At 43.6% G+C, this 25,273-nt stretch overlaps 1 protein-coding gene across 10 annotated transcripts in view; it reads right to left on the bottom strand.

Annotated features, from left to right (window-relative positions):
* The window catches only part of LOC140425573 (transcriptional-regulating factor 1), a 322,969-nt gene that overhangs the window by 208,030 nt on the left and 89,666 nt on the right, over positions 1–25,273 (bottom strand). The window lies entirely within an intron of this gene.

The raw sequence follows: 25,273 nt of genomic DNA on the forward strand, positions 1-25,273 counted from the left end.
GAAATCCAGCATGTTCATTGTAGAATAGTAAAACTGCCCTTCTGCGTACTAACAGCCACTGCAACCTACTGACATTCAGCACGTTGATCAAACTGTCCAGATGATATTGTTACACTGCTACCAAATTTAGTTACTGGTGTGTCTGAGTGTGTGTGCGTATGTATAACGACAAAATATGGCCTGATAGTAAAAATTTTAATTTTACTGTCTATGAAGGCCTCTATCAAGAAGCCAGGTAATAATTCTATGCCATTGAAATGAGTTTATTAGGACCCAATTGCACAAATATCTGAATGTTTCTCACCACATCTCTCTTTGAAACAAATAGGAAACTGTTTCAAGGCAAGCATTTTATCTTAAACTGAAATGGAAAAGCAGCAAATACTTCCATTGACTATAAACTTGTCTGAAAGTGAAAACCCTGCACAAAGCTATGTTGATACAAAATCACATTTACTCCTTTTAGAGTCATGACGGCAGAGGGAGGCCAGTCAGCCCATCGAGTCCATGCCAGCTCACTCTGGGGCAATCTAATCTGTCCCATTTCCTCTGCTTTCCATGCTTGGACCTGCAACTTGCCCTCACATTTATGTTATTACTTTCATATTAGCGAGGAAGCTGGTGCAACGCAAACCTAAAACGTGGATAAGACAGAATCCACCTCCTCTCTTAGCAGCGTGTCATGTGTGATAACATGACGTGCTCTTTTCTGACGTTGGGCATGATTTTTTTTTTTATTCTTTCATGGGATGTGGGCGTCACTGGTAAGGGCAGCATTCGTTGCCCATCGGAGTGGCTTACCAGGCCATTTCTGTGGGCTGCTGAGTATCAAAGAAATTGCTGTTGACCTGGAGTCACATGTAAGCCAGACCAAGTAAGGATGGCAGATTTTCTTCTCCAAAAGGACAATAGTCAACCAGATGGTTTTTCACAACAATTGATGATAGCTCACTCACCACCCTGACTTGGAAATATCTCGCCGCTCCTTCACTGTCGCTGGGGCAACATCCTGAAACTCCCTCCCGAACAGCACAGTGGGTGTACCTACACCTCAAGGACTGCAGAGGTTCAAAAAGGCAACTCACCACCGCCTTCTGAAGGGCAACTCGGGATAGGCAATAAATGCTGGCCTAATCAGTGACGTCCACATCCCGGAAATGAATTTTAAAAAATAGTTTCATAGACACCAATTCCAAATTTGTTATGGACTAAATGGAATTTGAACATGAGCCTGGGCCTCACGATTATGGGCCCAGTCGGTGACCTTACAACGATTCCATCATCAGCTACCCTCTTCCCCGTCCCTTCCTACCAAGCATGTCCAATTGGCAATTGTTTGCGGCGTTGCCACCAACTAGTGTCAGAAATGCAAAATGCAGAACTTTTAAGTCCAAAAGTATCGAAAGGAAACCAGTAGCATTTTGAAAACGAAATCAGGAACAGCGGCACTTCTGCATCATTTTTGCACATCTGACCGCGAATTCACCATTAGTGCTCCACATTGCTGGTCCCAAAGTACATGCTTTACTATGCATCATCAAATACACCTGCTAAAATGCTCAATTAATCGGGTGGCAGGGTGGCACATTGGTTAGCACTTCTGCTTCGCAACGCCAGGGTCCCAGGTTCAAATCCGACCTTGAGTTTTGCACTTTCTCCCCATGTCTGCATGAGTTTTCTACGGTTTCCTCCCACAGTCAAAAAGTGTGCAGATTAGGTGGATTAGCCATACTAATCAAAGATGTACAGGTTAGGTGGGGTTACGGGGATGGGGTGGGGATGTGGCCTAGATCAGGTGCTCTTTCTGAGGGTTGGTGCAGACTCAATGGGCCAAATGGCCTCCTTCTTCACACCGGGGATTCTTTGTTTCTTTGTTCATTTCAGGTTGCACGCCATTCAGAATTTTTTTCTCTTTTGAAATTATAGATGGGCAGCATGGTGAATACGTGGGTGGTTAGTGATGGTTAATAGCTCCGTCCACTTACGTTGGCGAATCACAGAGTTGGACCAGGTGTTAAACTGTGTCACCTTTCCAAGACCGTCCCGCCATGCTCTCAGTGTCAGAGACTTTCACAGAGGAAATCAACCCATCAGAAGTTTAAACTTGCTCGTCAATTTCTAGATTTGGGCCAGTGTATTCGAGCAGCTTATTACAAACAGATACATAAATCAGCAACACCGGGCATGGGAAAGTGTCATCGATGGTACTGGATGGGAAGCACAAAGACAAGTTACAGCAATTAAAAATCTCAAAACCAGTCATACCCTTTTGTATTTCCTGCTGCTGATATTTTTAGAAAAAACTACTTGTACAAATAAAAAAAATCATTGCTGCTTTGTGACTTGAATGAGTGCAGTTGTGGGCCATGAACCACGGTGGAATTCATTACTTACAAGAAATTAGACATTTGTACAGTTTCAACCACAGTTTCAGTAAATAGGTTCATGTTACTGTATGTGTGTAGAGGAAACCTAATAACCACAGAACACAACCAAGTTACATTTTCATTGTTACAGTGCATTTCAAATAGGCTACTCACAAAATTTCCACTACTGGCAGTCTAATTTGCCTGCATCCCACTCAGTTGGGGGAAAAATACAAGTACAGATACAATATATGTGTATAAAATAGGCACCTCAGACACCATCATTTGACTTCAACCGTGAAATGTTACATGGGTTCCCATCAAAATTGGAATTGCCATCTATGGAAAGTTACATAACCAGAGGTGCATTACGTCACCCACAGTTAAATCTATTCATGATGGAGCTTTGCAGAATGCAAAATATTAATATTGTCACTAACAATCATTTTCCTTTTAATTTACTCAAGAGTAGGTGAAGGTATTTATTTAAGCGAATAAAAAAATGCAGGATCAACTCTTATTTCCCCAAACGACATATACTTGTGCAATGGTCTCTGCACTTAAATTGACTGTGTAATAGTTAAGGGATGTGATAGGATACAAGACAAATATGAGCCGTAGATGTTTCCTGATCATAATGCTGAAAAAGCAGGTAACGTGGTCCAATAGTGGCAGGTACAAATTAAATGAACTGGAAGATTGCAGCATTGCTTAGCAACACAAATTTTATTCTTTGACTAAAGTTAAGTGTGGAGGAAAATGCCAATATCCCCTCACCAAATTTCCTCCAGACCCTTCCTTGTGGCACTTACTACCTGCAAGGGTACTGATGCACAACTGCTATTATTCTGTTGGGCCTTGATGAAGTCTGGCAGATAACCTGACTCGACGGATAAAAGTGATGAAACCGATCCAGTCCTGCTTTGCCCCACCCTCAGCAACAACATTCAGAGACACTCCCTTCAGCAGGAATAGTTGCCTGCCTGACTGGTTTGCCCTTCCCTGGTTGAAGTGCAGAGACGGAGCACAGAAGACAATCCATTAACACAGCTTAAGTCAATGCACACAGACTAAGGATCGGATGTTGGATTTTAACACAACTACATGGTTCACTGAATAATTTCTATGTGCCATTAAAGCAAGCACAATGCAAGTTAAATTTTAGCGATTAGTATCCAGGAATATAAATGCAATTAAAAAGGTGAGTTGCATTTACTACAATTTTTTTTGTCAAGATCAGAGCACTAAAATTAGGTAAACCAATCAGAGCAACATTAATAATGTGCAAGGACATGAAGAACAGGCATGCATCGCAGGATAAAGGTACTGTTTCAACCAACAATTTATCATTGCTTTAGAAACTTCCAGTGTTAAATGGTGCAAGACTTTGAGAATTGCACACCCCCCACCCCATTTCAGCATCAGCTCCTCTCTTAGCTCAGTCACATCTTAGAACAAAGCTTTACTCTGCGCCAATACGTCATAGCCTCCGCAAGAATGCATAATTACACGTAAATGAATTTCTCTCCAATCCCCACCAACCTGAGTAAAACTGCCAATTTACGTACGTGTGTCCATGAACAGGCTGCTTTTAAAAGGTTGTTTAACAGTATGAATGGATATGCCCTGCTTGAAAACTATTGTTCCCAGTAAATTAGACAAATATTTTATGAAATAACTGCTCTGGAACTGGAAATGAACCTTTCGTTTAAGAACGGTCACACAAAATGGCAGAAGTGAGGTTCACGATCTCGGGTTCGTCATCAAGAGGCAAGAGAAAAAGTATAAAGCCCCCCCAACATGAAGGCAGCAAAACCTAACGGGGCAAGTTACCACAAGGCATTCCTCCTCAAATTCAAGCAACCAGAAACTAGACGACAATGGCCATCCAGCATTGACGCAAGTCTGCTGCAGCTGGGGACCACAAAGTTTGGGGAGGAAATAATAAACGAACTGTGCAACATTTCATGGCACCTGTATCAACAGTATAAATTGTAAGTGGTTGATTAAATGAAAATACTTCCAGAAAACAATTTTTTTCCCCCCTATTTTGGCTGAGAATCAGCTGCAGCATTTTTGCCTACTTCCAAGTGGATGGTTATCACAGGCAGAAATAATGACCACATGTCTATCCTCACCTTGCACTACATTCTCTTCCTGAAACCTTGGGTTAAATTTGAAAAAGATTAAATTGCTTCTCTGAAAACTTTAATCAAGGACAGCATGGAAACAGGAGACAGAAAAAAGGTACTTAAAAAAATGCAATCCATTTCAGAATCACCATAAGCTCCTTTTTGTCCCACCCCTGAGAAAAACAGGATCAATTTTGAACTGAGCAGTTGCATTTGGATGACAACAGTAAGAGTTGGAGTGCCATTTCAATATTGCAACAGCTTGCAATATTAGTGTGTGAATCTGGTCTCCCCAACCTCATCGTTTTCACCCTGTGCTGCAATACAAAGTCATGACTATCACCCAACTCCAGCAGTTGTGAACAGATTTACAATATGCCAAGATGTTCCGAGGTCCAATTTCCTATTACAAGTTAATTTTTTTTTTAAAAATGGTCCCATAATTTCCAAATCACAAGAACAAATCATCTAATGCTTTGTCACTCAAATTATGGATGGGATCACACGTCTGAAATCTGAAAGAGGAACTGCAGTATTGTGTGAATCCCTGTTCCTTGTTCATCAAACCCCCAGTAATAGGACATCTGCAGATTTAGGGAAGGTCTGAACTACAAACCTTTTCTTATTGCACTGGAGGGAAGTGTCTCAGATTACATTTTTCTTATGTTGATTTACTTTACCCTGATCTGCTATGACAAGCAAGAGAGACCAAAAGTCAGAATTAATTCCCCTAAAAACACAGACAAATTCCCTTCCATGATTCAGTAAAGATAAAATGGCAGACCAGAAAGTTCCAGCAGAACAGAAAGAAACCGAGCAATTGAAGATCGACGCTGAATAGCCAGTGAGCATCATAAAGTGCTACAACTATCAGAAAACCAGACGTAGAGAGGAAATCACTCAGAGTCCCATTCCCATTGGTAACCAGTGGCCTTCACAAGAAAGTATTCATTGGCAAGTGTTTGAAAGGATCACACCAAGTTGATGATCCAATGGTTGAACAACCCACTGACATTCAGGATGTGAGCGCAGTTATCATGTAAAAAGTCATTTAAATGAGGTACCAATGAGCAAGTGCTGCCCAAAAAATTGCAACAACAAACAGGCATTTAGAAAAAGAGGCATGGAGACATTAGGAAAAAAGTATCAAGGAGGCGATACACTTCTCCAGAGCATGTCATGCTACTGTCCCTAAAACCAAGGGGAAGCAGCTGCAATGGTGCAACAAAGTTTGAGCGCTCGTGCTTCAGAATAAACCATCCAAAGTGTCATATTAGTCTCAAAGCATTTCTCTCTCCACAGATGCTGACAGACATAGGTTTTTTAATGTTGTTTCTATTTCACACTTCAGCATCGGCAAGATTTTGCTTTTAGTTCAACAATTGAGTTGATTGTCAAAGCAATAACCATTCTTTGAGAAAGTCCCTCCCAAACTGCATGCAAAATGATGCTGATGGGATTTCTTTATAGAGAACTGGAATTTTGATGAGGTGAATACAAGGCGTTTTTACTGTTCAGCATTCAAGCACATCTGCTATATTTTGGTTGGAATTTGGCTTTAGATATCTTCAGAATCACCTGGCAGATCTCCTTGCAATTATGATGCTAAGAAGGTTTGATGCCTTATCTCTCATCCATGAGATGATCACAGGTGCAGCAGCAACAAATAATATAACTCAGGCTCTGCACTTTAAAAAGAAAGAAAATGAAATTAAGAGGCAAAAAGAATGCAGGGAATATAGCAGGATTTCCAACAATACGTACTTTAAAAGCACAAACATTATAGCAGGACAGGATTAGGAATCAGCTTTGAAGCTCCCTGCAAACAATAAACTGACCACCCCAGGCATCTGCGAAACTGTGTTTCACTTTATTGGCTTCACTCCGCATAAAACTGAAGTGAGTAATCCCCAGCAAGTGCAAAAGTTACTCTCTGGAATATCGTGCCTGATGAAGCCTCGCAGTTTATATATCTATGCATATTTTTAAGTTTTAAAAATATATATATTTGTATTGAACTTTTTCATTCATAACAATATAATAAAACGGATGCTTCAAGTTTCAATACAAGAAGAACAGTCAACAGTTAATAACACGTCCAAATCTGTCCCGTCCCCCCCAACAATAAACTAACGCCCACCCCCCTTAACAACTGACGGTGACTAATTCTTTGCCAAAGGAAATAAATGGCTGGCATCTCAGGTAGAACCCCTCTACTGACGGCCTCGAAATGTAGAAATTCCATGAAGACGTATATTCATAGAAGCATATAATCTCTACAGTACAGAAGGAGGCTATTCGGCCTATCGAGTCTGCACCGACCCTTGGAAAGTGTACCCTACCAAGGACCAAACCCGACCCTATTCCCTTAACCCAATAACCCCACCGTAGCCTTTTGGACACTAAGGGGCAATTTATCATGGCCAATCCACCTAACCTGCACATTTGGACTGTGGGAGGAACCAGAGCACCCAGAGGAAACCCACAGACACGGGGAGAACCTGCAAACTCCACACAGACAGTCACCCAATACCGAAATTGAACCCGGGTCCCTGGCGCTGTGATGCAGCAGTGCTAACCACTGTGCCGCCCATTACATTTTTAAGTGAATATTATTTCAACAGACACCTTAACCCCAATCATTTATTTCACACTCCATAAAATTTTAAGCAAAATTAAATATTCAATGCATTTAACTTTCTGGTTTGTCCTCTGTGAGAATACTTCAACGTGACTAGGAGCTTACCCTACTTGAAGGCGTAATTGGATGATATATTGGTGAATGCCTGGAGATCCACTTGACACAAATGGACATTAAAAATGGGGGAGTCATTTCAACCCACAGAGAGGGTCAACGTCAAGGGTTGTTGGTTCGTTACTAACTGAGAAGAAATGCAGGTCACTGAGATGCGAGTGCAAGGGGGTGAAGCTGAAGCATTTGCTGAGGTCGAACTGTTCAAAGTCACAGGAGGGAAATGTCCAAGCGGATAGTGAAAAGACGGAAAGGGCGAGATTGGAAGAATGGATGCAGTGAGGGGAAATGAAGGGGGGAAATGATCACGGCAGCTGGGGGAGGGCACAGAGTGTTGGCACCCAGGACCTGAATCCTTCAGCGGGCATCCAGAACATCTCTGTCGCATCAAAATATTCATAGAAGAGGCAACCTATTTTCTCACAAGAGTAAGGTTAATTTTCTGTGAATTGAGAACATTTCAAAGACAATACGAAGTAACAATAAGCAAATATCAGGGAAGGGAACATGACATTTGGTTTTTTTTTTTTTAAAAGGACAAAAGGAGCGTGCTGGAAATGAATTTAATCAAATTATTCAAACTTGAAGAGACTTTCTTGAATAAAGGGCATTAAGTTAGGGAAATTTGGTATTGCTTTTATTTGAGAAGGGAGGAAAGAGAGAGAGCTATATCAGTAAAGGCAAAGTGAGTCTACAGGTCAGAGTGCAATCAGAAACGAGAATTTGTGACTGGCTTGGCTTACCAGAGTTTAATGGATAAAGGCAAAGCCCACAGTCATTGCTTATTTCTCAAAAGCTTTATGGATATGACATGATACCAATACCAGGAAGATGGCCCAAATGACACAAAAACAAAATGGCATGAGTGGGAAAATAGGTAACTGCACTATCAAATGGCAGATTGGAAGGTTGTCATACATGGAGCTGCACTAGAGTGGCAAAAAGTAATTAATGGGGAGTGCGGCTGAAAAAATCAGTGCAGTTACCTTTGATGTTCATAGCAACAGCAGCAGCAACAAAATTGCCCAAATTTGATGATTTGGTGAAAGAAGTCGGCAACAATGAACAGCAGGTTGATCAGATACAGAGGAACCTAGAGCATCAGGGAAGTTCAAATAAGAAAGAGCACATCTAATCCGATTAACCAATACTAAATTCAAGTCTCGATGGAAGCCAAGCTAAACATGGTTTGTCTAAAAGATACAGTGTAGCAAAGGGATTCGGGCTTACTGTTGGAAAGAACATTGAAACTATTTGCAGTATGGTCAATGACAAATAAGATGTTAAGTTATATGGTATATCAAATAGAACACAAGCCGTAGGAGGAGACGTCACTGAGCCCATACAAGTCATTAAAACAAAAGCAAAATACTGCAGAAATCTGAAATATAAATTCTCAGCAGGTCCAACAAGCAGAGAAACAGTTTCAGATATTCCGAGTGGCAGCAATGTCGATTGCTGCTGCACTTTCAAATTTCACCAACTTGACAATGTTGCACATTTCTCCTGGGATCTTCTGATCACAGGGTAACATCAAGTGTGGCAGGGTCACTGGGTGGGCAGGTGGTCAGAAGGGATAGTTGGGGAAGGGAGGGTGTAATTGGGGAGTCAGTTGTTTAGTTACACAGATGTTAGGCTTGGGTTTAGTCTAGCATTTCCTCGGTAACTACCCAGGTAAGAACGGCAGATTTGTCCCAAGACCCTGCTTCTAGTCAGAGTTGGAGACATTCACGGACGGTCCTGGGGGGCAGGGGAATTGCCCACCTGAAGTTGAAATTTTCCAGGCCATTCCCAAGTAGGTCCGCGCATCAAGATTTCCACAAGGTCCCACACAAAAGTTGTCAGAGAAGCTATTCAGACCATCGTGCCTGCACTAGCTAAAACATGAAGAAAAAACAAGCTTCCCATTCTAATCCCACCTTCCAGCACCTGGAGCGTAGCCTTGCAGTTTAAGGCTCTTCAGGGGCTGCTTGAGGGTTTCTGCCTCCATGACCAAACCAGGCAGCGAATTCCAGACACTCCCCACTCTTTGCGTGAAAGCATTTTTGGTAATGTCCCACCTAATCCTTCTACCAGTCACCTTAAATCTGTGCTCCCTGGCAACTGACCTCTTCCGCTCGAGGAAACAGGGTCTTTCCTGTCTACCCAATTTAGGTCCCTCACAATCTTCTACACCTCAATTAAGTCACCCCTCAGCTCTACGGAAAACAACCCTAGCCTGTTACCTGCTGCGGAGCTTATTTTGGAACCAACTCACCAAATTCCCCTGCATCACATGGGTCTGACCACGCTGCAAATAGCCGAAAACTTCATTGCCAACATTCTGGGACAAAGATATTAGGGGTAGTATCCAAATGGACAACATACAAAATGTTTCAGTATCTTGATAACGAGGTGCATAAAGGAAAGATAAACTGACCCATCTCAGTACTGTTTAAGGTTTAAATATTCTCCTCCATGTCAAACTGCCTCAAGATGATAACATGCTCAAGTGAGAATCTGCAGGCGCAGACACTCTTGCTTAATTCTTCAGGTCGGGGCCTTGACCAGTGTTATTATGCTGCTGCATCTTCAAAACCATCACAATTCAGGGTTTTTTCTATAAACTGCAGTTACACACTTTTTAATTTGCAATCACCGGGAAATCATGGTTGATTGTTTTCATACTAGCCAAGAGTTTGCACAGTAATATAGTGCTTGCCCTTCATTTCTAACCAAATTGATAATGGAGCCTGAGCATTCCTGTACTACATTTGGGTACAGCTGCATTTCTTTTTACATCCATCAATGTGGTCTTGTGAAAGTCGTCTTTGGGGGCTGTTATTAGGGTAGATAACAGGTGGATTTAAAACAGCTAGATCATGAAATAGGCCGTGAAGGACAACAGAAAAAAAAAAAAAAAAAAAAAAAAAAAAAAAAAATCGGAATGTTAGGTTGTCTGCCTACACATTCTCAGTTTCACTTTCAGAAAGGAAATTATAGTTTAACAAAAAGCATAAAATGAAGGTTGGTTAATTGCTTTTTGATACAAAAATGCAACTGAAACGCCAAGGTGCCTCAAGAAAGCATGTCAGAGACATCAGACTGTAAGTAACCAACATATTGTCAAACAGGGACAGAAGATATTTTAAAACATCTAATGGGGAAAGATGAAACAGGAAATGGGTATACAGAGACATCTTTTTTTTTAAATTTAGAGTACCCAATTCATTTTTTCCAATTAAGGGGCAGTTTAGCGTGGCCAATCCACCTAGCCTGCACATCTTTGGGTTGTGGGGGCAAAACCCACATAAACACGGGGAGAATGTGGAAACTCCACACGGACAGTGACCCAGAGCCGGGATCGAACCTGGGACCTCGGCGCCATGAGGCTGCAGGGCTAACCCACTGTGCCACCGTGCTGCCCAGGGTTTACAGAGATATCTTCAGTGCAATGAATAATGATGGAGAGGATGCTTGTTTGCGTGGGGCATAGAGTGGACTGGGTGGTGGCTGTTGCAGTGAGCTGGAGTTGAAGGAACAAGAGGTATAAAATGTGATATAGGGCCAAGTGGTAAGCTACAGTGCATTTTAGTTGGAATATCTGTCAAGAATAGCTTTGAAGGATAATGTTGGAAAAAAAACTAGCTTTAGGAGTGACGATACCAGGCTTCCTGTTGTATCAAGTTGAGAAAATGGGCTGGATTTTAAGACACAGAGACTCCATGGACCTTGAATAACGGCTGACAGAACTGTCGACGTGGAGTTTGCACTTCCTCCCAGTGTCTGCGTGTGTTTCTTCCGCGTGTTCCGGTTTCCTCCCACAGTCCAAAGATGTACAGGTTAGATAGGGTATGGGGGTAGGGCGGGGGAGTGGGCCAAGGCAGGATGCTCTTTCAGAGGGTCGTACAGGTCGAATGACCTCCTTCTGCATTGTAAGAATTCTATGATTCTCGGACCTGGATCAAGCAGTCTCGACCCAATTCCAACGTATCCCATTTTTGCTGGTGGGAGAAAGGATCTCACAGGCAGGAAACCTGAACTCAACTGGGCCATTTGCAGAGTTCAAACACAGTCTATTTGCGCTGCAGCAAGGGCCTGATCCCACACTGTGGAGTCATGAATTTATGGAAGGGTCACAAATTCTCATGAAGGGTGGATAAGACATGTAGAACTATCCAGCTGTGAAGTTAGTTAAGTCCCCAGCCCTTTAAACATTGGATTTTTTATTTTTATTTTACAAAGCTTGTGCACACTTGTGGACTTTGGGGGGGGGGGGGGGGTCTGTTCTAGCAGTTACAACAGCTGTTTGGTGTCATTACTCCAAGAATTATCCTCATATTTCCATAACCTACAATATCTCAGCTAAGTTCACAGCTTGACGGACAGATCAAAAGGCTATTAAATGGGTAACTGTCTTTGGTGTGGGGCTATAAATACAAGCTTGTTTGTTTTAATACCTGAGGAGTTTCTAAAGCATCAAATAGGCTTTCATGAAGGGGAGGTTTATCTATATGAAAGCTGCAAAAGGTGAGGTGGGGATTAGTATTCATATTTTGTATTACACAGTTCCAAGGAAGGCTAATTTCACTTCCCAATTGTCATTTCAGATGGGTTTGGTTGATAGTGTCTCCCCGGCTCTGTCGGCGAGTTCCCCACCGCTATCTAACCACACAGTCACTTTTATGAGCCCGGGCTAGCCCACACTTGGAATTATTTTCATTACTGGGGAACTGAACTCGCTGGCCAGACCAGCTCTTCAGAGATCAGGCTCTGCCATTTTGAAAGGGTGCCCTGATCTCGGAGTGAGCTTCAGGATCTCTCTCTTCAGCCCCCTTTCCCTCCCCCCCCCCCCCCCCCCCCGGCTGGCCTCCTCCCCACGGGCCAGTAAACCGGGCTCCCATCTCACTAATTAGCTTCACGCCACGTCCAAGCGGGATCCGGAACCTGCCAATGAGATCGCAAGCTGCTTGGCGCCCAGCGCATTTCCTGATGTGGGCCTCGATCCAACCAGCCAGCATGGATCCTCATCAGACGCAACACAGCATTAAATCATGCCCATGTTTACAGGAACAGCTAGTGGTTTGTTCAAAGTACATCAAATTATACATGCTCACAGAACTGACAGCTCTTTAAAATCTGCCTGAAATGTAAACACCCTGCTTATTACATCATTCAGAACATAACCATTGCATAATTAATCTCTCTAACTAGAATCACAATAGCATCCAGCCCCACCTACAAGCACCACATTAAGTCACATCTTCAACCGATTATTCTAGTTCTCATGTTGGGGAACAACATTTTTGACACATTTTTACACTCCCCCCACCCACCACCACCCCAAGGTGGGTTCGGAGGCAGGAGGGAGTGTAAAACTGAATGGATGGGTTATCCCCTGGGAACCCGCAATGCTCCCGGGACTCGACTCCAGGCACAGCACTGCAGTACCGCTTCTGGCCATTGCAGTGTTGTGCCTGATTGGATTGAAGGGATTGACCGACAGCTCTCATGGGCGGGACTTCCTTCCAAGGGCAGACAGAAGCCCCCCACCCTCACTGCCAATCAATGCTCAAGCAAGCGTCAAATGGCAGCGGGTGTTAGAGAATCGGCGCATGCATTTTTGGCGCCAGCTCTTGGGATAGTGAATGCCGATCGCTCACCATTCTGAAAATATTGCCCTCGAAATTCTGTTCTGTAAGCACCATTTAGACAATTATGCGGGCGGCACGGTGGCACATTGATTAGCACTGCTACCTCAAGCCACCCGAGGACCCGGGTCGATCCCCTTAATTGGAAAAATTAAAAAAGATTTAGAAAATTAGGCCCTTTATTTATGTAACAATGATTCAACACAAAACCTCACCATCAACCGCATAACTATCATCATACCAAGCAGGGCAAAACAAACCTCTTCTTCTCTTTCTCCCCCCCCCCCCCACCCCCCCCCCCCCGAGAAAAAAAGGCTGATTCTGCTTCTGTTGCAAATTTGCTGAATTTTGCATGGAAAAGAAATAACCACCGCTGCCATGTTAGTCTCCCTTTATATGCAGATTTTATATTTGAAGATGTATTTTCAATTAAAAACCTGTGCGTGGTTAGACATTTTCCCAGACATCCTGGCCAATGCTAATTTTGAAAAAGAAAAATCGAGCAGCACTTGTAACTCCCTTGTTACCTTTTTTTTTTGTTCAAAAGGAAATACTTTTTAACTTCACCAATGCAAAATAAGAATATAGTGTTAAATTAGTTGCATAATGTGAATAAAAAATAAGAATAAAAAACCCATCTGAAGCGCCAGCTAGCCAGTCATGCTTTTGAAACACCCAGAATATTTGGCTCTGGATAGCTCATAACAGTTAATCTAAAGGTGTTGCTGAGCACAGAAATCTACTTCACAGGAACTGAAATAGGAAATTTCAGTTTTGATTGTTGCAAAGTTGCTAAGCACGTGCCATCAGCAAGCAAGCTTTTTGTTTCAGCAAAAAAATATACTATATTCACAAATCATCTCAAAGAACATTACAAAACATTGCAAAATGACCATCACAGAAAGTACACTGATATTCACATTTCCTACACCAATCATGTTTCACTCTTGTGGTGCTTCAACACAACTATGGTACATGTAACATTTACTGTATAGATTCAATATATCCCTGGTGCAGTGGTTAGCACTGCTAGGTCACGGGGCTGAGAATCCGGGTTCGATCCCGGCCCCGGGTCACTGTCCCTGTGGAGTTTGCACATTCTCCCAGTGTCCGCGTGGGTCTCACCCCCACAACCCAAAGAGGTTAGGTGGATTGGCCACGCTAAATTGTCCCTTAATTGGAAGAAAAGAATTGGGTACTCGAAATTCATATTGAAGAAAGATTCAATACAAGCCACATAGCCCATGGGGTTCTATACAATTTCCAGTTCGAATGTGTGCTGTGGCTGGAAGGTCCTAGACAGTGACCTTTCCCCACTGTGCCTCAGCCCCAAGCTTTAGCGCATCCTCAGCGTGTAGTCCTGGACCTTGGAATGTGCCAGTCTGCAACATTCGGTCACGGACAACTCTTTGCACCAATTCTCCCTTGCACATTTCTATCCAACACCTTTCACTAACAGAATCCATTTCTTCATTAAAAGCAGCGAGTTTCTGCTCAGCTTCTCAGTGTTTCAGGCAGTTAAATAGGTTCAAGCTACCACGCAATACTCAGGACCCGAATAAAATAGGGGTTACATCACCTTCCTTTTAATAGAAATACTTGAAATCTGGTCGAAAACCAATACAGCTACTTTGCATATCTGTACAGTACAACAATAATTACAATCTACAGAATCCAGTGACAAGACGTCTAAATTAGAGGAAATAAAAATGCAAAAACTTCACAAAAAATTGTTTTAACTTCTTACAATTCTACGGCAACCATTATTGAGGCCATTATAAAAATTTAGTATCTAGGGTTCAAAGAGATTCAATGGGACCAATTTTAGGTCCGGTGATTTCCACATGCAACGAGTGATTCCACACCAACTAGTCACCACCAAAATTAGTACGCTCGGGGAAAAAACAGGTTATTTTCCCTTTCCTCTCTGAAAAAAACTGCTAATTTACAGTATGAATGGCTCACCTCTCCCAATCTCTCACCTCTCCCAATCTCTCACCTCTCCCAATCTCTCACCTCTCCCAGTCTGACAATCCTGCGAGAAATCTGTTCAAATCTCAAATTCTGACCCGTGTCCCATCGCTCCAACATTCACGGTTGTACCTTCGCGACAAGGTCCTAAGCTTTGACGGTCTCTTACAGAGCCTTTCCGCTTCGCTGCAATTTTCTTCACGATGCTTCTTAAAACCTAGCTTTAACATGTCATGTATCTCAACATCAAATTCAGTTTGTTTACTCTCCTACAAAGCATCTTGAGATGTTTTGCAAAGTGAAATGTGCTTCTAAATGGGAGTTGTTGCAGATAGTAATCCTGTCAAAGATAACATCTGTGACTTGCCTGGTTGCAAAATTCTTAAAACATTGCCTGCAGGAGTGGCAAACACACTTGCCCAGGGGTGTCATTTGGTAGCCATCAAAAATGTACAGCACAGGAACAGGCTCTCCAAGCATGTGCCGATCATGATGTCCTAAATAAAAACAAAAACTTCTGCCCTAACACGGTCCTTATCCCTTCATTTCCTCCCTATTCATGTACCCATGCAGTCTTTTAAATATTGCTAATGTGCCTGCTTCCACCACATCCTCCTGCAACTCCCTCTAATCAAGGGAGAGAGGCAAATAGGGCCATAGTACAATGAAAAGTTAGGATGATTAAAAATGGCAAACGGCAAACCTAAAGACTTTGTATCTTAATGCATGAAGCATTTGGAGTAAGGTAATATAACTGACAGTGCAAATCAAGGAAAATGCATATGACCTCATAGCCATTCCAACACCGAAAAGAATTGCGAATTTTCTTTTCACCAGCCTGGCTGACATGGGATAATGCAAGGCAAAGCAAGAAGCAAACTCAAGACTTGACTTGTTGGTCGGGCTTACGTCCAAACTGTGAGGACCACTTGCTCCTGAACCAAAAATAGTTAGAATCGTAGAATTTACAGTGCAGAAGGAGGCCATTCGGCCCATCAAATCTGTACCAGCCCTTGGAAGAGCACCCTACCTAAGCCCACACTCCACCCTATCCCCGTAACCCAAACTAACCTTTTTGGACACCAAGGGCAATTTAGCATGGTCAATCCACCTAAACCTGCACATCTTTGGACTATGGGATGAAATCAGAGAACCCAGAGGAAACCCACGTAGACACAGGGAGAACGTGCAGTCTCCACACAGACAGTGACCCAAGCCGGGAATCGAACTTGTGACCCTGGAGCGGTGAAGCAACTGTGCTAACCACTTGTTCCACCCATAATCTCCAAATCTCCAAAGTGCAACAAATCCCAATTGCTGTTCATCCCACGTGATGCACACAATGCTCCATTCGGCAACAAACTGAAAACCAATAGGACCGACATACCTCAGCAACTCTCTGTAGCCTTCGACAATGTTAATCATATCACAGAATCACATAAAATACAGCGCAGGAACGGCCGTTTGGCCCGTCTGGACTGGCCTATGGCACCTAATGTCCCAATCTTCATCCCATTTGCCACCACTTAGCCCATAGCCTCGAATGTTAAGACGTGCCAAGTGTTCATCCAGGTACTTTTTAATGGATGTGAAGCAATCCGCCTCTACCACCCTCCCAGACCGTCAACACCCTCTGTGTAAAAAAGGTTTTCCTCAAATCCCCCCTGAACCTCCCGCCCCTCACCTTGAACTTCTGTCCCCTTGTAACCGACTCTTCAACTAAGGGGAACAGCTGTTCCCTATTCTTCCTGTCCATGCGCCTCATAATCTTGTACACCTCAACCAGGTCACCCTTGTCTTCTCTGCTCCGGCGAAAATAATCCAAGTCTATCCAACCTCTCTTCATAACTAAAATGTTCCACCCCAGGCAACATCCTGGTGAATCACCTCTGCACCTGCTTCAGTGCAATCACATCCCTCTTCTAATGTGGTGACCAGAACTGCACATAGTACTCCAGCTGTGGCCTCATCAATGTTCCAAATAACTCCAACATGACTTCCTTGCTTTTGTAATCTATGCCATGATTGACAAAGGCAAGTGTACCATATGCCTTTCTCACCACCCTTTTAACCTGCCCTTCTGAGATCTATTTACAAACACCCCACGGTCTCTTTGTTCCTCAGGACTTCCCCAGTGTGGTGCCATTCATTGAATATTTTCTTGTCAAATTGCTCCTTGCAAATTGTAACATCTCACACCTTTCAGGATTAAATTCCATCTGCCACTTTTCTGCCCATTTAACCGTCCTGTCTATATCTTCCTGTAACCCAAGCTCTCAGCCTCACTGTTAACCACCTGGCCTATCATCCTTCTTAAAAGCCTCTCCACTATTGTCAAGCTGGGTAGGACAGTACTCACCTGGATCCATTCATTTCTATCTAATTATAGCTAGAGAATAATTATCAATAGCTTCTCTTCCTATTCTCACACCATTACTACTGTTCCCTGAAGGAACTCTCTTTGGTCCCCAATTGATTTCTCATCAAAATGCTACCCTTCAATGGCATCATCTGAAAATGCAATAAATGTTTTCAAACATACACTGAACAGACTCACCACCACTTCTCTCAACCCCCCAAATTGCCTCTAAATTGATATCTAATATCTGATGCGCAGAAATGTTTCTTTATTCAAATATTGGGAAGACAAAGCAGGGTCCCAGGTTCGATTCCCAGCTTGCCCGTTTTCCCTGTGTCTGCGTGAGTTTCCTCCGGTGCTCCGGTTTCCTCCCACAAGTCCCGAAAGACACGCTGTTAGGTGAATTGGACATTCTGAATTCTCCCTCTGTGTACCCGAACAGATGCCGGAATGTGGCGACTAGGGGCTTTTCACAGTAACTTCATTGCAATGTTAATGTAAGCTTACTTGTGACAATAAAGATTATTCTTGTTTTCAGTTCATGCTCCAAAGTCTGTTCTATTGCCACTCACTCTATCAGACTCTGTGGCAGATGCTTAAGACTGTTTGCCACCTCTTTCATACCCGTCCCCGATATAAACTTTCAAACACATATCTACAACGTCAAAGGAAGTCCATTTCCATCTTCTAACATCGCTCGACTACACTCTTTCTCAACTCTTCATCTGCTGAAACTTTCACCCTTGACTTTGTTACTCAACTATCCCAATGCCTTAAAACCTACCTCTTTGACCAAGTATCTGCCCCAGTATCTACTTGTGTGATTTTGTGTCATACTTTGTTTCATAGTGCCTCTGCAAAACACCTTGTGACATTTTGTTATATTAAAGTGCTCTATAAATACAATTTGTTGCTGTTAAAGTGAAACGAATGTTGAATTGACAACATGTTAATCAACAGGCTTAACAGACATCATCTCCACATTGCACTTCCAATTGGCACAAACCAGCTCCAGGTACATTAATAAATATATTAAAAAAAAAAGATTTAAGTTTTTTAACACAATTTTTCTCCCTTAAAAAAATTACCCCCCCCCCCCCCCCCCGTAACAAAAAAAACGAGAAATCGCGCAGAGCAAGATATATACATGGCAAAATGATATATTTACACAGCTTTGTACACTGGCCCTCACCCGTGCGTGCCAGTTTCCCCAACCCTTCATGTTATCTCCTGCTCATCCACCCTCCCAGGCAGTCCCCCCTTTCCCCCCCCTCCCAGGACGTCCCCTCCACCCCCCCCCCAAGGTTGCTGCTGCTGCTGACCGACCTTCCTCTAACGCTCTGCGAGATAGTCTAGGAACAGTTGCCACCGCCTGTAGAGCCCCTGCGCAGACACTCTCAAGGCGAACTTAATCCTCTCCAACTTTATGAACCCAGCCATATCATTTATCCAGGCCTCCAGGCTGGGGGGCTTCGCCCCCTTCCACATTAGCAAGATCCTTCGCTGGGCTACTAGGGACGCAAAGGCCAGAATGCCGGCCTCTTTCGCCTCCTGTACTCCCGGTTCGTCCACTACTCCAAATATTGCTAGCCCCCAGCTTGGCTTGACCCGGACTTTCACCACCTGAGATATTGCTCCCGCCACTCCTCTCCAGAACCCCTCCAGTGCCGGGCATGACCAAAACATATGGACATGGTTCGTCGGACTCCCTGAGCACCTTCCACATCTGTCCTCTACCCCAAAGAACCTTCTCAACCTCGCCCCGTCAAGTGCGCTCGGTGGACCACCTTAAATTGTATCAGGCTGAGCCTGGCACACGAGGAGGAGGAATTAACCCTACCTAGGGCATCAGCCCACAGACCTTCCTCGATCTCCTCCCCCAGCTCCCCCTCCCATTTACCCTTCAACTCTTCTACCAGCACTTCCCCCTCTTCTTTCAACTCCTGGTATATTTCCGACACCTTGCCCTCCCCGACCAATACACCGGAGATCACCCTATCTTGAACTTCTTGTGCCGGGAGCAACGGGAATTCCCTCACCTGTCGCCTCACAAAAGCCCTCACCTGCATATATCTAAAGGCATTTCCCGGGGGTAGGTACATAAATCTTAATGGTTACAACATGAAATGCATTTTTTGGGTGTGAAGCCATCTACAGAAAAAGATCCAAATCCTGAAGTGTTCTCTGAAACAATGCTTATTTGACTAGTTAAAAAAAAAAAATTTAAATGACTATTTCAGCAGCAATGCACAGGGAATATCTAAACTTCAGCCCAATTTTTGTCGATAAAACGGACACGAATATGCGACAAAATGAGAGCTAAATCGCTAACCTTTTTTCTTTTCAAAGCTGCTTCATTTTTAACATGTGATTTTGCACAGCTGTACCAAAGCAGAATCATAGAATCCCTGCAGTGCAGGAGCAGGGCATTCGGGCCATCAAGTCTGCACCGACCCTTTGAAAGAGCATCCTATCGATACCCACACCCCCAACTTATTCCTGTAACCCCACAATCCTCTTGGACACGAATGGCCAACCCACCTAATCTGCACGTTTTTTGACTGCTCCATGCTTATTAGCAATTTCAAGTACAAAAATTAGCTGAGGCAGGAGATGTTTTTGCAGAGAGTTTAGTTCTTTGTGAAATTTTAGTATCCATGTGATTTGGGGAAACTTTGTGCGAAGCATACAGTACAAAATGATATTTTTGACACGTGCAGCTCCAACAACACTCGTGAAGCACAAGACAAAACAGCCTGCTTGATCTGTAGCCCATCCACCACTTGAACATTCACTTCCTCCACCACCTGTGGACAGTGGCAGCTATATGTACCAAATACAAAGATGCACTGCAGCAACTCACCAAGGCTCCTTTGAGATCATCTTCCAAATCCATGACCTCCAAGTTGAACAAGGGCAGCAGACACATGGGAACACCACCACCTGCAAATGTCCTAGCAAGTCACACATCACCCTGACTTGGTGCCATATTGACATCATTTGATTGTCAATGGGTGAAAATCCCAACCCAACAGCAGGATGGGTGTATTAACACTAGATGGACTGCAGTGGTTCATGCTGGTGGCTCACAAACCACCTGAAGAGCAATGAGGATGGGCAATAAATTGCCAGTGATGCTCACATACCATAAATTTTAAAAATACTCAAAAAGGGATATGCCTCAGAAAGCTGAACTGGCATTCCGGAGAAGAATTGTACACTGTAAGGATCATCCTGTTTAAACCTGGTTTCCCTTGTGTAATTCCCTTTATTTTATTTTCTCTTGGCTGTTATAACTTTGGCATCTGGAAGATTACTGAAACCCCCCCCCAGCAGGATGCGCTGTTTGGTTTGGCCTCTGGAAACTCCTAGTACAATGTGCTATTTGGTTCGGTCCAGTGATTACATATTTTGATGGACTTCGCTGGCAGCCAATCGTCGATTTATATTCCTGGCTCTTGATCCATGGGCTGTGCTGATTGCCGCTGGTGTTCCGGAATGTTCTGAAAAACTCTGACAGCCTCCATTTTGAGAGATTGGAGCTCACTTTTGATTAAATGGCTTGAAGCGGCAGTTCTCATTTCTCATTTTCTCCTGATGACCTCTCTACGGTCCTGAAGAAAAGGCCTTTTTTTCTCTCTCTCTCGCTCTCCATAGCTGGTTAAACCGGCAAGAAGATCTAGACCAGCACCAGCTGCAGACAGGCTGGGTTCTTACCTCAGTGAGGCTGATAATTGTGAGATCTGACTGAATGCACATGCCAGAAGATCCAATCCAACTGGTGATTTTCAACATTGAGTCCTGGGAAGATAGCCGACTACAAAGACTTCAACATCAGCAACAAGAAGATATCGGTCTTTCTTCCATATTTTAATTCCCATCATTTTACACCTTTCCCTTCCTATGTGCTTGTCTGCCTTGTGTGTGTTTAGGGTAGAGAGTAGGACGGTCAAAGGGGAAACTAATAGATTAGCAAGCCATTATTCTCGTTTAATTATTGCATGTTTTCAAGACAGAAGCAAAGGGATACAATGGCTGGTGGGGTGAGCAGAATGCTAGCAATCTTAATAACTTTTATGACTTCAAGCTTTTCATTCGCCATTTTTTAAGTGATAATCAATCCCATCGTTCCTCTTTTGCTCTCTGAACATCCCTCTTGTTAATTATTCAATTAATTTTCAAAATATCATTGGTCTGGTCAGATCATATTTGGAGTAGTGTGTTCAGTTCTAGGCACCTTATTTAAGGAAAGATGTGAAAGCTCTGGAGAGAGTGCAGAGGAGTTTTACTAGAATGATACTGGGAATGAGGAATTTTAGATACAAGGAAAGAGTGGCGAAATTGGGCTTGTTGTCCTTGGAGCAGAGAAGATTAAGAGGTGACCTTATTGAGGTGTTCAAAATTATGAACAATTTTGACAGGGTAAAGAAGGATATTCTATTTCCACTAGTTGGTAAGTCAGTGACTAGGGAGTCACAATTTCAAGATGGTCAGCAAGAGAGTTGGAATGAGATGAGGAGAAACCTCTTCATTCAGAGTTCTTGGGGTTTGGAATGCGCTGCCTGAGAGAGTGGTGGATTCCATTGGAGGTTTCAAAAGAGAGCTGGATATATACTTGAAAGTGATGAATTTAGAGGGTGACGGAGATAGGGCTGGGGAATGGGACTAGCTAGGTTGCTCTTTTGGGAGCCGGTGCAGACACGATGGGCCAAATGGCCTCCATCTGTGCTGTAAATAACAAAATATACAGAAACACTTTAACTGAATCATCTTTTAGTTCAGATCCAAGTCTTCTTTTCACATCTGCATAAAAGGTATTGAATACACAGTGCAAAAATTACTTTTTATCATTGCTTTATAGAACATAGAACAATACAGCGCAGTACAGGCCCTTCGGCCCACGATGTTGCACCGAAACAAAAGCCATCTAACCTACACTATGCCATTATCATCCATATGTTTATCCAATAAACTTTTAAATGCCCTCAATGTTGGCGAGTTCACTACTGTAGCAGGTAGGGCATTCCACGGCCTCACTACTCTTTGCGTAAAGAACCTACCTCTGACCTCTGTCCTACATCTATTACCCCTCAGTTTAAAGTTATGTCCCCTTGTGCCAGCCATATCCATCCGCGGGAGAAGGCTCTCACTGTCCACCCTATCCAACCCCCTGATCATTTTGTATGCCTCAATTTAATTGTATGCTTTCATTTAATCAAAACACAAAGTCCTTCATGTTGCAACTGTTCTCTTTTTGCAATGCCATCCTTCATTGAACAGAATTACTTTAGACTAATGATGCTACTATAACAAGAAACCAACTTTGTTCACCTGAGTCATGAATATAGAAATTGCATAAGAGGAGTTTATCTTGATTTATTATAAATCCAAATTCTAAACTGCTCTCACTTTACTTAATAATAATATTCTTTATTCGTGCCACGAGTAGGCTTACATTAACACTGCAATGAAGTTACTGTGAAAAGCCCCTAGTCGCCACATTCCGACGCCTGTTCGGGTTCACGGAGGGAGAATTCAGAATGTCTAATTCACCTAACAAGCACATCTTTCAGGACTTGTTGGAGGAAACCCACGCAGACACAGGGAGAATGTGCAGACGCCACACAGACAGTGACCCAAGCCGGGAATCGAACCCGGGTCCCTGCCACTGTGCCACAAGGTTGGCTATCCTTTGCGATTTTTTTCCTGAAGCGGCGACCCATACTAGAAACCAGTACTTAGGTGGTTCAGCAATTAGCATTAACAGTAGTGAAATAGCCACGGATGGCGATTGAAAGAATTTTAAAAAATATTTAGAGTACCCAATTCTTTTATTTCCGATTAATGGACAATTTAGCGTGGCCAATCCATCGACCCTGCACATCTTTGGGTTGTGGGGGTGAGACCCACGCAGACAAGGCAAGAATGTGCAAACTCCACATGGATAGTGACCCGGGACCTCGGCAACGTCAGGCAGCAGTGCTAACCACTGCGCCACCATGCTGCCCCAGAGGTTGAAAGAAACTTTGTTTTAGTAGATTTGACACTGAACACATCCAACCAATCAATAAAGCTGATAAGATGCTGAATGACGTAACCATACAGCAGAATAAAAAAAGTCAGAGGTGGCAATGATCAAATTTCTTTGGCCTTGGGTCAAACCACACCTCGAATATCGCTGCGATTTCTGCCACCAAGAAACAAGGGAGACAGTGAATCACTGGATTGATTCCCAATATTGAAGTCGGAATTAAACTCGGTAGTGCAAAGCTTTTGGAAATGACGATCTGGAACACAAAATTCAGAAATATGTGGATTAATTAAAGAAATCCAGCAAGAGGGGCGGCATGGTGGCGCAGTGGTTAGCACTGCTACCTAAGGCGCTGAGGACCCGGGTTCAATCCCGACCCTAGGATCCACAAAAAGGTCCTGCAAAGAACAAGAACCATGGGGGGGCCTAGCCCTTCCAAACCTGCAGTATTACTACTGGGCCGCAACAGAGGAAAGGGTGCAAGGATGGATAAAAGAACCGGAGGCCGAATGGGTAAGAATGGAGGGGGGCTCTTGCATGGGGACCTCCTTCCAGGCACTGGCCACGGCAGCACTCCCATCCCCACCGACCAGGCACTCAATCAGCCCAGTGGTGATAGCCACACACCGGTCGTGAAATCAACTACGACAGTACTTCGGTCTAACAGAGGTGTCCAAAAAGGCCAGGTTCACGCAAGCCAAAATGGACGCCATCTTCAAACGGTGCAGACACGGCTGGGGGGACGTTGACAGTTAGGGACTTCTACACAGACAGGGACTTCTACACAGACAACAGATTGACAATAACAAGAGGAACTGATAGAGAAGCTCCAACTGACTGGGGGAAACGAGTTAAGATGCATGCAAATTTAAAAATTCCTACATAGGGAAACAAAAGCACCCACGGACACCGCAACAATCGCGATTAGAGGACCAACTGGACATCCTAGGGAGGTGAAACTGCAGTGACTTCCATGGGCGACTACAGGGAAGGACCCGCTCATCTCTGGACGAGAAAAGGGAAACATGGGAGGAGAACCTAGGGTTTGAAATCGGGTGGGGACTCTGGAGCAAAGCACTGCACAGGGTCAACTCTGCTTCCACTTGCATGAACCTAAGCCTACTGCAGCTGAAAGTGGTACAAAGAGCTCACTTAACCAGAACCTGAATGAGTGGGTTCTTCCCGGAGGTGGAGGACAAATGTGAACGGTGCCAAGGAGGCTTGGCCAACCATGGCTGCATCTTCTGGTCAGATTCTGGACAGCCTTCTTCAAGACGATATCCAAGGTTGTGGGGGTAAGGGTGGAGCAGTGCCCTCCCAGAATGCTTTATGGGGAGGAAGGCCACGCCCTTGCCTCCGAGAGAGAGAGAGACAGACAGACAGACAGACAGACAGACAGACAGACAGACAGAGAGGCACAGAGCCCAACCACACCTAACACGAAACAGTATACATAGAACCATACCACCCCAACGGGTACAGATTGGAAGATCCAACCAACAAAGAAGACAGGCTGCTTAGCAAGAAAGGAGGGGGATCGGGAGGAAAGGGGGCAGGAGGCCTAATCAAAACTAGGCACTTGCTGAAAAATATAAATTATAACTGATGTATATAGTGAATGGTACCCGATGTGTATCGTTTCTGTTCACAGTCACCGTTGCTTTGTCGGAAAATAAAAATCCTAATAAAAACATATTTATTTAATGATTTTATCAAATGGTGAAACAAGCTCGATGGGTTGAATGGCCATTCCTGCTGCTATTTCCTATAATCTTATTTGTAAGATCTAAACCCCAATCAACATGACCAACTGATCATTGGAGAGGAATCACATCTCTTATTACAATCCCAGACCAGAACCCCAACAGTTGCTAGGATGCTGGACCGAAACCCCAATATTTTAATTTATGTTGGAAGACTATACGGAAAGAATGATTCGCCCCGGGGGCTGTTGGCATCCAAAAATAGGGAGTCGGTATTTTAAAACAACATTTTGTTATGAATACAAAATTAAACTCTTTAACTTCACACC

The sequence above is a fragment of the Scyliorhinus torazame genome, chromosome 1, assembly GCF_047496885.1.
Source record: "Scyliorhinus torazame isolate Kashiwa2021f chromosome 1, sScyTor2.1, whole genome shotgun sequence".
Lineage (NCBI taxonomy): Eukaryota > Metazoa > Chordata > Chondrichthyes > Carcharhiniformes > Scyliorhinidae > Scyliorhinus > Scyliorhinus torazame.